The sequence below is a fragment of the Meleagris gallopavo genome, chromosome 11 (assembly GCF_000146605.3).
Source record: "Meleagris gallopavo isolate NT-WF06-2002-E0010 breed Aviagen turkey brand Nicholas breeding stock chromosome 11, Turkey_5.1, whole genome shotgun sequence".
Taxonomy (NCBI): Eukaryota; Metazoa; Chordata; class Aves; order Galliformes; family Phasianidae; genus Meleagris; species Meleagris gallopavo.
This window is the reverse complement of record NC_015021.2, coordinates 4,233,773-4,242,665: the sequence shown is the minus strand read 5'-3', so window position 1 is coordinate 4,242,665 and position 8,893 is coordinate 4,233,773. Positions and strand designations below refer to the sequence as shown.

At 35.9% G+C, this 8,893-nt stretch overlaps 1 protein-coding gene across 1 annotated transcript in view; it reads left to right on the top strand.

Moving 5' to 3' along the window:
- LOC100541413 (delta and Notch-like epidermal growth factor-related receptor) overlaps window positions 1-8,893 on the top strand; it is a 75,781-nt gene that overhangs the window by 2,066 nt on the left and 64,822 nt on the right. The window lies entirely within an intron of this gene.

Here is an 8,893-nt window from a genome sequence, read left to right as displayed (position 1 = left end):
TTTCTTTCTTTCTTTTTTTTTTTCTTTTTACTCCTCTCCCGTATGTGGTCCTGGGATTTCAGGAAGTCCTGATAGAGCTCACACATGTGAATAACAGAAATTGACTAGAGTTTCTCATAGTCAAACGCAGGAAACTTATGATAATGAATTGGTTACTGCCAGGAGGTACTGATCTTTCCAGATGAGCTTGTAATTTAAGCAGCAGATCATTTGAGGAGAAAGAAAATATTACATGAATCTGCTAAACTATCAAAAGTTGTAAAGGAGCTGCTTTCTCTTCAGCCATTTTTGGAGAGGAACATAGGTTTTATAAGCCTAAATGGAGTAAGAAGGCTTCAAGACTGTCTGTAACTCAATACACCTCATGTAGTCTATGCAATGAAACAGGAATTTTGCTCACATGCTACTGGTTCTCACTGAACTGTACTCATTTTCTGTTACATTCATCTTGTGAAAAGAGTGTATGAATTCTTAGTGCCTGAGTGTTAATTGACTTCTTTATTGGAGACAAATGATGATTCAAGTTTTCACTGGATAACAAAAATAAAAGAAAAAAATAGGAGTGTCTAAATATCTGTAGTCTTCAAGGATATCATTAGAGTAGGTGTTCCGTGATGGCTCTGCAACCATCACGTACTTCAGCTTTTGTAGAGACTGTATAGACATTTGAACAAGGAGTGGTACTGGAGTGCTGGAGAGTTCCACAAGAAAGCCTTTTGGAAGAAGAGGGACAGGGACTCAATTATTGTAAGGGCATTTCTGTTGTAAACAGGAGATCTCAATAGTTCTAAAAATTCATTCTGCTCTGTGCCCAGCAATAGATGGATTTTTGTATTTCTCCTGCATGTTAACCTTGTAAGTAGAAGCAATAATATACGTGCATAAGTAGCATTTTTGGCTTCAGCTGGTTTAGAATTGAACATTTTCCTCTGCATTTGTGAAGTGTCCATCTTTATTTCTTCAGTTTAATGTTTCAGAAGATAATATTTTTGATATAATTTCTTTCTAGCTTTTTGTTGTTAATGTTAACAGTTCACATTCTATGAGTATCTTGCAGCTGAATGCTTCAAGGACATGGCTTAAGGTGGAGATTTCAGGTTAAAGATATGGAATACATTATTTAGCGCCAACTCACTTTTAATGTTTTTATATTCCTAGATAAAATCACACAATAACAATTGAATTATTCAATACTAAGAATATTAGCATAAAAATAAAATAAAAATATACATAAAATATTTGTATTTATATACAAAAAAAAATCTTCTGTCTTTGCAATGCAAATCTATTTCTTTGCACTAAAAGCTCTAGCACAAGCCATGTTTCTCCTTTATCATCTCTAAGTCTATCTTATTGTAAAAAAGAACCCTGAACCCGTGATTCATCTTTAATGTTAGAAAATCAGACTGATTCTATGGCTAGATATTTTGATTAATGTAATGCTTTTTTCTTCTGTATTGACAAAAAATATCTCTCCTGATCAACTACTCTTTTGTTCTTCTCCTGCAACCATTATTTCTTTCCTATTTCAGAGTTGTCCCACTTCCACCCTCTGAAATCTTTTGAGAAATAAGGAATTACCAGATGAAAGAACTCTTTTTTTATCAATGTAGTATTTTTAAAAATCTTATCTCTCAAAATATTTTTATGAGATATTTTAAAATATTTTAAGTGTCTTTAATTCAAAAAGATTTTCTGCAAGGCAAAATGCACGTATATTAAAAACAAGAGAAGAGCTTTGCTAGGATTATCAGTTAATCGCATCATGATTTTCAAATTTTATGACTTTTAGTGGAATCTTGAAAGAGCACTGCAAATCCAAAACTATTCCTGGGCATAAGGAAGCAAAACAGAAGGAAAAAAAAATTACTTTTGTGACTTTTTGGTGGTTTTTTTGGCCATGTTTTCATCATCCTTCACATTACTCATACTGCTTAAAACTATTTTTGAAACAACTAATATTCCCAGATCAGGGGCAAGTGAAAAACAGCAACCAACAGCCATAATGAGGTTATGCTGTTGTTTGCCATTTTGCAGATACAGCAGTAAGAATCTTTTCCTACCCCAATGTACTTTCTGTCCTCAGAAGGAATAGCTGTTGTGTTGTGTCTTAAAATATCATGTAACCTGACACAATAAGATATGTAGGATATGGCACAGCAGGGATTTAATGAACCTTTTTTTTGTCCATTGTCTGAAACCTCTTACATGGCACACCCATAAGAGAGGTTTAAAATTGTTACATTTCTTTTCCTGTTTTCTTCTTTTTTTTTTTATTTATTTGGTTTTAGTATGCATGTAGTTACTGAAGGTCATGGGCACAGTACTGTTGCAATATGTTTATCTGTAGTTTTCAGTATTTTTCAAGAATATTTAGCTTTTTCAAAAGATTCTATTTCATGCTGTGATGTAAATTCACACATCTATAAATGGAATTTTGTTGAGTTTGGTGGGCCCCTGGAGATGCACTATTGTGCAAAATGCCCTATACTGCTTTGCTATTTGTAGACTCCATGTTTTGCTGCCTGTTCACTTGTTTCCTAAATCACCAGCTTTCAATTCGATTACAATTGGTAATGCAGCATTTTTAATACTGTCACTAACACATCAGAGCTGAGCCATGGGAGCGACGGTATGCTAGTGCTTCAGTGCATGTGACTGGGAGGCAATAGGCTGGCTGATAGCTGCAGGGACAAACTGTAATTCTTTCATGGCAGCAGGGAACATTCGCTTTAATCCTTGTCGCTATTGTCTAAGGAGGCAAAGGCTTCAACCCCTAAGTGCCTGATAATTTGAATAGCCGCAAAAGCTTCTCCTTACGTCTGAAATGATATCAAGCACTGCTGTACGTGTCTTGCTGTCAATTATCACAAATTGCTTTAGTAGACTATGTTTGGTTTGCCACCAGAACTGAACATTTTTGCTACAAGAATTAACAAAATCTTGCAAAAACTGCAAGAACAAAACAAAAACCAGGGAAAACCTTATTAAAAATGCAAGCATGCATGCAGGACTCTAATAAAAGACTGTTCAAGCTATCTGCAGGAAATAGAATTCTGGTGCTACTGTCTTTGTAGTAAACATCAAGCTTTCTAGCATGAGCACGGTAAGATTGTAAATCCTTACCCTCTTAAGCAAAAGAAGATGCGACTATAGTACTTAATATTCTAACGGGGAAGAGCCCTCTCATTTGTGCCCCTTCATCCGGAGGGGGCACAAATCCTTTCCAGCGTTCATTAATATTGTAATGTGTTTGGTAACAGCTACAATCTTCTAGGGCAGGTTTAAAATGATAGATGATGAGGTTGGTTGCTGGGCAGTACTCTACTGAAATTCATCCTACCTTTTCTACACGCACCTTTCAGCATGCTGAACAATGAGTATAAACAGCATCCTGGAGACACCAGTCGGAAGATCTTATGACAAACAACTTTCTGCTTGTTATCTCTGATGCGGCTGAGAGAAAAAAAATTAGTAAGCACACAGAGGAATAATTCTGCTCTTTGTAATGACAGGTTCCCTGCAACTGCAGGAGACTTGAGATTGGATCTGCTGTTCTAGAGGGGTGGGCTAAATAGAAAATTTCAATTCCCTCCACCAGAGATTTTTGAGGTAGTTTCAGTATCTGTGATAAGAAAATTCAAACTGGAGTCCTCTGTGCTAAAGAAATAGAAAGTCTGTATTTATGAAGTAGAGACATGAGACTGATCTAGAGGATGAAAAAAAAGGAAATAATCAAAACTTCTCATTAGAAAGATTGTATTAGTATTAACTAGAAAGATAAATCCCTTAACAACAGTAACTGTATGTTATGTAAGTCATCATTGAGTTTATTTCTAATAATAATTTTAGAAGGACTTTGGGATCGCAAGGTAATTTGATTTTTAAAAATACCCCCGAAAGGATGTTCTACTGGCTTCAATGATGACAAAAGAGTTTGGGCACAAGAGCTATTTCAGCTGGGGTTAAAGGAAGCACTGCCCCTAGCCAGTGTATACAGAGACCTATTTTATGCATCTGAAGATTGTCTTATTCAGAAGGTGTAGGCATATGCTGCTGCTGTCATCTCTTAACAAGTTACTGTGTGTTAGCTGCCAGGAATCAACTGAGTTCACTCAGCCTGTCACAGAATGTGAGATAAAATGTTGTAGTTCAAACTGCTTTCACAGAGCAAGAATCACAGGGCCAAGAGCGAGAGGATGGGGATGGGTGCCAATGTGACTGAGTGGTGGTGAGCAAGCACAGAGGGGTGGAGAAATTTTGTACTCTTACCTCTGCTCCCACTGTCATTCAAATATTGAATCTCATTACTTTTGCAGTAAAATGATAAATTTTTCAGGAATCAGGAACTGAATGTTGGCTTGAAACTCTTTGGACATTGTTCTTTATATGGCAGGTGCTTTGGTTAGGAGATATAGACAATGACTTTTCGCCATTGTCTCTGACCCTATTTTAAAACATAAAAAGGAGAGTTAATCTCATTATGCTCTGGCAGAATGTTTAAGTATGAGAAATAAAAAACCAGGAGACCACATACCTGTGCTTTACATTTCTTCCAGCATTACCTAACCGAGAGCAGTAACATTGGTTGTAATGTTATTTAAAATGCTCCTCTATCTGACCAGGTTTATAAACATCTTCTGTTGCCAAATGTCTCAGGTGGTAAAATGTCTTCTTTTTGATCTATTGTAGCTTCAAGTTATGATTACTTTTCATTTCACACTCCCCAGATTTTGTTTGTTCATACTTGTTTTGGAAAGTATGGCATCAACGAAATGCTGATCATGTCACACCTCTTTAATTACTCTGCCTACTTATTATCTTTTCCTCTTTTCGCGGCCTCCTGTGGGCAAAAGCTAGCAGAGTAGCCCATTGTCACATCCATTGAGTTTTTCAGGATTCTATGTGCTGTGCATAGTTTAACCTCACAGCTTTAGTGCATGACTGTTATTTGCTCTTGTTGCTCTTGTGACAACTATGTGCCTATTTTTGTCTTAACTCATCTGTAAATGTCTGAAGCCTCAGGTGTCTAAATCAAGAAATGCTATTAGTATTTGAACTAATGAACTATTACTTAATATGTACTCGTGTCTTGAGATTGGCTGATGTGTTCTCATTTTTCTGTGGCATCTACCATAGTTGTTACTGTTGTTCTTTGTAAGGGCACTTTGTCTTGTACTCTCTTGCTGTATATTTAAGTGTGAGCATATGCTGCGATCTTTTCAGCAGTTAGGGCACTTAAAAAGATTTTCCATCTGGTTACTAGTTTATACAATGCCTGTAAATGAAGTTTTGTTATTTTTGAGGTCATAGAATGGCTTTGGTTGGAAGGCTCCTCAGAGATCACCTGGTTCCCACTCCCTTGTTGCAGGCAGGATTGCTGATCTCTAGATCCAGGCACCAGCTCAGGCTGCCCAGATCTCCATCCGACCTGGCCTTGAGCACCTCCAGGGATGGGGCACTCACAGCTCTCTGTGCAACCTGTGCCAGTACCTTACCACTCTCTCAGTGAAAAAACTTTCTCCTGACATCTAACCTACTTCTCCCCTCCTTTAGTATAAAACCATTCCCCCTTGTCCTATTACTATCTTCTATTGTAAACCAAATCTGGCTTGACCGTTTTGCTGGGGTCAAAGCTCTTAAGGAGAGACAAACAGTAGGTTCTGTAAAATGTTGTGTACCTGAATAGAGGTTGCAGTATGCTCTTGTTTTTAAAACAGAAAAATATTTAGGATTTCACGTTCTTTTTACTTTCAGTAGAATAGATGAGTAATTTCCATAGTCAGTTATGAAAATCCCAGTAGCAGATTGCTCAGGAATTTTTCTTTCATAAAAATATTGGAAGTTTATTTCTCCTATGGTAGCCCCAATCTCATCATAACTGTATTTGTTGCAGAACCTTAAGATATTGAAGTAACATTAATTAGCCTTGAATTAGGCAATGACCCATATGTTAAACCTCAAAGTTAAGTTAATTTGAATTGGTGTTTTGTTTACATTTTTTTTTAAATCTTTGCATATAGATTGGAATATTAGCTATTTTTTAAATAAAATAGTACATGTTATTTTTCAAGATCAATTAATAAATTCTCCAATAATATAAGGAGTTCATATTTTAGGAATGGCATATAATGAATTTCAGTTACTCATGAGTGAATAACGTATTTGAAACTAATAGAATGTTCATTTGAGAAGTAAAATGTTATGAATTTTCATATCATTGCTTATCATAATTTCTCATCATATTTTGTGCACCCCGCTGTTGCTCAAGAAAAAATACTTCTAAAATGGGAAAACAGTATTATGAATGAAGACACTATTGATAATTCTTTCACTGTGTGACGTTTTCATAATGAAATAATAGCATAAACAGACTAATGTGATGTGTTTCTGTAACGCAATTAATGCATTCTCTTCAGAACTACCCATCAGTTTTACCACTGGTAATGTGAGAGCCACTGACATCCTATTTAACAATTATCCTGTAGGTTGCCAACTCCTAGTGAGGGTAAAATGAGATGATGCTGAGGCAAAAAACCTCACTGCTAATCTCCACAGATTTATATGTGTTTATATAATTTCTGATAGATAGTTGATCTATCTTATTTTCAGGATGGATATTTTGACTTCATTTTGTTTATAAAAAACGTCTCTGCTAAGTATGGAAATTGAAGAAGAACTGTAAGTTGGTTTAGCTCGTGTGCTGGAAATGTAATATTCAATTTATTGTATCAACACAAACAGCAAACAATTTGAATGGCCTTTCCCAGCAGGATAGAGGAATATATATATATATAAAGTATTAAAAATAATCTGCTGAGAAGAGCTGAGGAAGAACTACAAGGTGCTTCTCAATAATTATTTATGTGTATGCTCACATCTGGCAGTACTCTGTGCTTAGTGGGAAGTAGATATTTTCCTTTTGTTGAGGCAGAGGGAAAGTGATCTCAATTTATTTTGTAGTTATTTGAATATGCCTGAGGACAGGTAAAGCAAAGCAGCTGATGTATGCTAACTTACCATGCAAGGGTAACTTACTCATTTGCTGGTTCTCTGTTTTAAAAATCTATCATGCTGGTTAAAATTTGCCTTGTTATGTTTGCTAGTTTTTCAAATAGATTTAGGCAGCCATGCTTTTGGTGTCAATTAAACAGGCAATTTCCGTAGGCATCTTTGCTGCTTCGCTGAAGTAAAGAAAATGTTTTCTACCCATTTATTACATTCTCTGGCAGTTTCATTACATTACTCTGGATATTCAAAACTCATAGAATGAGAATGGCAGCTTGGAAGCAATCCAAAATGCTCACAGTTAACAGTGGTTCAAGTGATCATGTTCTAAATTATCCGATAAAGGTTTCTCTTCTTTTTTGCATTAATTGATGCCTTTCCTGGTGGGCTGGGGCATTGAGTGGAACCACTAAAGGAAAACAGTAAATGTTTACTTCTCGAAGGACGTGACCTGTGTTGTCATTTTGGTGAGATACAGTTCTTGGCATGAGCCTTCTAGAGCTTGACTCATTCGCACTCTATGTTGCAGCTTGTTGTTTCTAATGTAGTTGCTATATCTGTGTTTTATGCAATATGTAAGTGTTTTTTCTTGCTCAAATTGTGTGCAGGAATGGGGAACAAAGCCCTGTTTGTTGTGGCTTCCAGGACAGCACTTTCTATATCTTTGTGGCCTCCCTATTCTCTAAAGGGGAGGATACCCAGGGCTCACCCAGGTGCAATTCATAGCCAATAGCCATTTTCTAGTTAGAAATAACACTGTGTAGACACTTTTTTTTCCCCCTAATTTGGCAAACTGTGACATTCTGATTCCTTTGTGGACTTGGTGTATATGATCAGGTGCAAGTGATCACCGCACTCTGTGAGGCAGTTTCACCATAACATGGTACTTCAGTTTTCCTTGTGTGGCAGAACAATTTACTATATTTTAAGTAGCAGTAGTGTCCTTTAACATATGTAAAGGTGATTGGAGGTAGATTTTTGGGAATGCTTAAGGTTGAGAAGCCTGTGTGCACCAAGATACTGACATTAGTTAGTTTTTAAATTCATAAGAAACAATCCCATTCATTATAATGCTCATAATCCCAGTGCATCAATGATTCTTTTAATTTTATTACTGTATATATTTTTTATTATTTTTAATAATTTTAATATTTTAATAATATTTCTGTTCGGTCACAGTTGGAAAATTAAACTGCTGTTCAACTTATTTTTTTTTCTGGACACTTTGTTTTGATGACATGTAGTATTTATGCATGCAATACCAATAGGATTTTGCTGTCCTTTAAGGATTAGAAAAGAACTGGTAAGTTAGAAATGTTTGCTAACTTTGGAGACTTATAGTTGGGTATTCCTCTGAACGCTGCTGTTTGTCTGAGCACAGAAGTGTTCAGAAGAAACCAAGCAGAAGAGAAAGAAAGAAAAACAAAGAAACTAACATGAAGCCCATAGGTGACAGGCTTAGCCTTGCTGTGTTGAGATTTATTGCATTCTTTTATTTACTTGTATTCATTCCTGCTTGAGAGTTCCTATTTGTGGAGTGCTTCTATCCTTTTGTGCTTCACATTTTGAAAAAAATTGTTCTATCCAGATAACAAAAGTGATGAGAGGAAAGAAATATTATCTCAATTTTACAGTTAGAAAAGAGACAGGGAGCTTTTTTTTTGTTTTGTTTAATAGGACGGAGAAAAGGAAAAGGAGTCTGACTGTTCTCAGGTTGCATTGGATGTTTCTGAGAACCAGAAATTGAACCTAAATTCTTACTTGAGTCACATTATATCACAAAAAATATTTCCTTAAAATAAAATACATTTATTTGCTTAATACACTCATTCCAATGCTTCTTCCGTGGACACTCTTCTCTTTGGAGGAGCTGATTTTTTTTTTG